We start from the raw sequence: 6,017 nt of genomic DNA on the forward strand, positions 1-6,017 counted from the left end.
GTAGAGTCACACTGAAGGCATCAAAACTATGAATTAACACGTGGAATTATATACATAACAAAAAAGTGAACTGAAAATATGTCATATTGTAGGTTCTTCAAAGTAGGCATCAAGAGAATGCCAAGAGTGTGCAAAGCAGTAATCTAAGCAAAAGGTGGCTACTTTGAAGAACCTACAATATGACATATTTTCAGTTGTTTCACACTTTTTTGTTATGTATATAATTCCACGTGTTAATTCATAGTTTTGATGCCTTCAGTGTGACTCTACAATTTTCATAGTCATGAAAATAAAGAAAACTCTTTGAATGAGAAGGTGTGTCCAAACTTTTGGTCTGTACTGTATATGCCCTGGAAACACTAGACACAAAAACACTAAATGTTTTTATTACTATTATATTTTATCAAACATAAAATAGGCAGAAGGGTATGCAGAAGTGGGTGGATAGCGTTTTGAATTTGTCATGTTGCTACCTGACTTTGAATAAGCAGCAGGTTGAAATAAATGCTGCTCGGTGGCTTCGTTTGTTTTAAAAGAAGCATGTGATATCTTTGTGCTTCTTGTTTGATAGCTGTCATATAACAGGATGATCTAACTGGTCCTAACTCATTTCTGAAGAAAATTGAGGGAAAAAAAAAAGCATGCAGTTAGAAATAGTTATTAATATTCAAAGCACGTGTGAAACTAACTGAAGCAGAAATCATCAGAGTCAGACACTGAATCAGTACTAAATAAACTATTGTAATGTAAATGTAATATAAACTATTTTATAATTTTGTGTGGGACAAGTCATCTTCCCCCTTTTTTCGGGGCCCTGGTCACATAGCAAGATTTTTACTGTTTTCTGGAGCTGGGTCAGTTTAAAGTCTCAAATTATTTGTATTGATGGGTACTGGAGAACAAGTGCTAACCCTAACCCTCACACAGAGGGGACAAATTGGGTTAAAAAACAGTAGAGACACTATATGGACGAAAGTTTCAGCATAATATAAACATCATATTATACATTTAGTCCCCATTTGCTGTTACAATATCTGTTTGTGAAGATTTGTGCTAATTCAGAAACAAGGATGTTAGTAAAGTCAGGTACTGATGTAGGTGAGATGAGGAGACTCAGGGTGCAGTCAGTGTTCCAATTCATACCAAAAGTGTTCAACAGGGTTAAGATCAGAACCCTATAGCAAGCCACTTAAGATCTTCCACTTCGATCCATGTAAACCATATCTTCATGGAGTTGCTTTGTACACAGGGGCATTGTCGGGCTGGAACAGATTTGGTTTCATAAGCTAATTGAATGCAACTGCCTCCAAAGACATTCTATACAATTGTGTGCCTCCAATTTTGGGGTAACAGTTTGAGAAAGAATCATATATAGCTGGAAGTGTCTCAATACTTTTGGCCATGTAGTGTATGTTAAGACAATGTCTAGTAATACTGTAGTATTAAGAACTCGCATAAACAATTTATTAGGAGCATTAATTCAGGGTTTTCAAGCTGAAACGAGCTGTTTGAAATAGATTTAAAGCCATGATCAGGTAGACAGATTTCTGCTTTATATGCATACAGTGTTAAATGCACAAATTTAGTCTAATGTGGTGACTGGATAAAAAAAAAAAAAAAAAAAGATATAAAATCATAGGCTGTTGTTTGCACAAAATTTATGTTCCTCATTCATGTTTGTTTTTTCCTTTTTAGTTCTCTGTGTAAACAAGTGTGTCCATGTTTATTTTTTCTTATTTAAACTGTGCACAACTACGTTTCCCTCATTTTTTTATATTGTGGACTTTATATTACAGAGAAACTGTTTATTTGATCTTATAGACCATATGAATTAACAACCCTGTTTCTGATCAGAACTAACCTTCTACTAAGCTTCTACAAAATAACTAATCTAAGTCATTCTTAGATTTAGCTTTTAGAGAAAGATCTCCAGCAAGCTTTCCAGAAAGCTTGGAATAAATCAGCCAGTTTCCTTAAATAAATTAAGAAAAATGTAGCTAAAGAATTTTTTTGTTGTTTGTACTAGTAAAATTTGATTTGGTCATATTTATTGGTAGTTTTACTAATCCCTTTTATTCTATTGTCTGTTTTTGTGCTATAGCACATTGTACCATTTACATGTGTGAATCATGACATACTAAATCAATCCTGAACATGAACCTTAATAGATTACATCTAATAAATGTAAAGTAGATGGACTTTTAGTATAATCTTGAAAACATGTTTCACTGAACAGTTTCTAAAAAACTGAGCTGATAATCAGCAAATATTGTACTACACTTTTGTCCTGTTGTCATTTGACAGTGATTATGGACAAATGCAAACTTTCTTCGCTGAGGCTTGTGGAGGAATTTTCTTTAGTTTAGATTTTCAAGTCTACTCAATAGATAAAAATGAAGGCTTTAAATGAAGATTTTTTTCAATTATATTGTAGCAGTCGTGATGGTTTACTTTTCATGTTCTCTCTATATCTGCACATTTTAAGGACAAAATCAAGCCGCTTTAGTACAGGTTTCCTTCCTTCTTCTTGCCAATAGAGACCTCAAATCATAACTGTTCTTCAGATACCTAGTTCACATAATCTTTACTGCCATAATGTTATATCTGCACTCCGAAATCTAATAGTCATTACTGTTACACATCAGCTCCACTCATTACTTCGTCTTCTGGTTCCGGTTCATCACTGCAACTTTTTGCACATGTTCCCTTCAGCGGAATTTGCACCAACTCAGTCTAATCAGTATTTTACATTCTTGTCCTGGTTTCTTGTCTTACACTTTGTTTAGTGTACTATGTATATTTATTGTTGATTGTTAAAGCTGTACAGAACCAACTTACACCAACACTGTTGGTGTGTGCTAATAAAAACATCATGAAAATCTTAAATCTATTGTTGTGACTAATTGAAACAAGAACAAACTAATTTTTGTTTCAAAGTAAAAACCCCAATTAAAGATGACAGACTCCAAAGTTGTGATGTCAAGGAGAAGGCTTTATTCCCGCAGAATCAAAGTCAGACTGTTCAATAGAAATGTCCAACGTCAAAGCAAAAACACAGACATTTTATACTCTTTTCTTTAATCTTGATAAAAATTTATTTATTATTGAAAGCAGAGATGGTTGCAAATACAGGATTAGCCTTTTTATTAAAAACACTGGGAAACATGAAACAAAGATCAAACACATTGAACAGAAGCCAAACCAAAATCCAAAGGCAAATAATTGTGTAGCAAGTTGTGACCACACTGTTTGTAGGCTGTGAAGTGTTTCTGGTGGATTCCAGCTATTATATGAGGTTCATACATCAATTTAATGTAAATAAAATTTTCCGGATAAGTGCTGCCCCTGTTCAGGGCTTTAAGTTGGTTAAAAAAAAAAACAACTTTCCAGCTTAGCCTGGTTAGACTGGCTGAACACCTAGGCAATTTCTCATACATTTTTATCCTGATTTGTAACAATAGTGACTCTATACTAAAAATATATATTCAGGTACATTAATAAGTCATTTCTGTTGTCAGAGTATACATATTAGCTAAATGCTGTAAGAATTACGGCACTTTTCAAAAGTCATTGGACGGTTGTCTTCTCCTTACTTTCTTCATTACTTCATTTACAAAAGAGCAGATAAAAGGTATAGAGTTCATTTTATTTGCATTTAGAATCTTTTGCTGGGAAAAAAAAAAAAAACATTAGAGAGATGACAAATAATACATGTGGCCAATTCAACTAGTTAATACAATAAAAAAAAAAAAGAATGCACTAGTCATAAACACCAAAATGCCCAGAAGACCGGTGGTAGATGACAGAAGAATTCTTTACCTGGTGGGAAAAAAAAACAGAAAATAATTGTGAGAACATTACCTCAGCAGTCAACAATCAAGTTAAGAATTCACCACAGTACACACAGGGGTTTTACTACAAATGCAAATTGTGATTGTCACTGCAAACTCAAGCATGTCACACACACAAGCACAACCATATTTAGAATATTTTGTGAAACTTTGTCTTCGCATTAAATAATGGTTAAAAGGAGAAGAAATAAAGCGAGCTAACAAAATTTTATTTGTCACACATACAGTATAACCATACAAAGTACAACATGCAGTAAAATATTTGTAACAACTGCTTTGTGACATATAATTGATTTAAATATGTAGAGTAAACATACAGAAGGAAGAATAAAATAGAATTCTACATATTCAGTTACATACCATATGCATTTCGAGACAATCTGAGTACTTTAAAAATTCTCACCCAAGAAGCTAACCAATTACTGTTTTTCTTACTTTGGGTGGAAAAGGTTGATGTTCTCAGATCAACTCCAAATTCATTTTATATCTTAAGGATGTCAAAACTAACATGCAAGTGCCCTTAGTTTTTGTTACATCACAATCCAAAGTTTGTCATATACAAAACAGTTATATAAATAGCACTGTGTAGTATAGTTGAGTTCCTCTGTACAGAACACTATAATCTCTCAATTTTAGAGGCTGATTAAACAAAACTGAGTGTATAATGTGTTACTCTTAAACTCTTAAATGTACATTATGAATTTAGGGGAAGATACATAAACTTTTCTTTATATAATGAGAACAACAATAAGTGTATAGCCTTATGTTTTGTGTTTTAGGTGAAATAGAAATTGTATTCCGTGCAAAAATTTAAATATTATACCATAAGTATGGTATGTGATTCCAAGGTCCTTCTATATTCTTGGCCTTAGTCCAGTACCAGTTGCTATAAATATACTACTGGTCAGGGAGCACTGTGAGGATGGTGCTCTCAGCTGAATACATCATCCTCTTGAGAGCTTGTCTGTACTGTTTGGTGCTGTTTACAAATCAGGCTGTGATGTAAATCGTTAAACTAAAAAAGTAAGACCAGTCAATTCAATTAAGAATGCTGCTGTATTAAAGAATAATGGACTACAATGACTCAGCCTTAAAGTCAGGTCTATTTTCCATGCCATTCTTTTTAACATTCTATTTGAGCCAGTACTAAGTGACCAATTGGGTATGACTCATGCTGCAATGTGCCTAGTGTTCCATCATTAGGCTTCTTATGAAACACATGCTTCTACATTCTCAGCATGGCATCAGCGAGAGTGCTTTGGCACAAATGCTGGCATGCAATCAAGCAAATGAGTACATTTGGCATATCATGATGTGAATCATATGACAAAGATCAGTACAAAAAATATGACAAAGATCAGAACAAATGGGACAATATTTCTCTTCAAAAATGCCAGCTACTGGTCTCCTCAGGTCACAGACTTATATGTACTGATGTTGAGGGAATTTTATTCAAATAATTCTTATTTGTATAGCACTTTTAACAATGGACGTTGTCTCAAAGCAGCATTACAGAGATAAAGCTGGATTAAAGTTATATAGAAGAGTGTAGAATTTTAGTCTATTCGTTTTTTCCTTATCATTGTAGGTTTATACCTAATGAGTGAGCCAGTGATGACTGTGGCCAGAAAAAAACTCCCCAAATTGGCATGAGGGAGAAACCTTGATAGGGACTGGACTCAAACGAGAACTTTCTTTAGTTTAAACATTGCAGTTTGTTTTCTATGTTCTATTGTGAATAAAATTTGGGTTTATGAGATTTGCAAACCATTGCATTCAATTGAATTAAATTCATTTTCATTTGTATAGCGCTTTAAACAATAAACATTGTCTCAAAGCAGCTTTACACAGATAATTTATTAAGAAAGAATTAATAAGATTGTTCTTTTTAACTGTTAGTCTGTCCCTAATGAGTGAGCCGGTGGTGAGAGTGGTGAAGGAAAAACTCCATGCGATGGCATAAGGAAGAAACCTGAGAGGAACCAGACTGAAGAACAAACAGTCACCGAACAAATTTATTACAGATAAACGATGTTAAGGTGTGCAGTGATGGTAATCAAATGCAAACTGTAGTCCTGAGTCAGTGTAGCAGACTGTTGACATTAAGTACAGTCCAAATTTATCCTCAAAGCTCCTGTGTTACTCCATAATTTCATGGATCCCCAG

Source organism: Silurus aristotelis, assembly GCF_946808225.1.
Source record: "Silurus aristotelis genome assembly, chromosome: 6".
NCBI lineage: Eukaryota > Metazoa > Chordata > Actinopteri > Siluriformes > Siluridae > Silurus > Silurus aristotelis.